The sequence below is a fragment of the Leptonychotes weddellii genome, chromosome 13 (genome assembly GCF_054177405.1).
Source record: "Leptonychotes weddellii isolate Sample4059 chromosome 13, ASM5417740v2, whole genome shotgun sequence".
NCBI classification, from domain to species: Eukaryota; Metazoa; Chordata; class Mammalia; order Carnivora; family Phocidae; genus Leptonychotes; species Leptonychotes weddellii.
The window spans coordinates 66815617-66815863 of NC_138381.1; positions in this window are offsets into that span (position 1 = coordinate 66815617).

Genomic DNA, 247 nt, shown 5'->3' on the forward strand with positions numbered 1-247 from the left:
CCTAGGAACCAGTGCTGGTTCTGTTATTAACTCCCTGTATGACTTTAGGCAATTCCTTCTCCTCTGTAGGTCTCATTCTCCTCATCAAGAAAAGGATGGAGAAGTTCACCTCTTAGGCCCTTCTAGCTCTCACCTTTGAGGAAACCCTTTGGGTGGTTCGTGGCCAAGGGCGGCCGGAGTCGGAGAACTACAATCCCCACAATACCTTGCGCCTCTCCGCCCTTCTGCGGTTGTGGAGAAGGTTCGC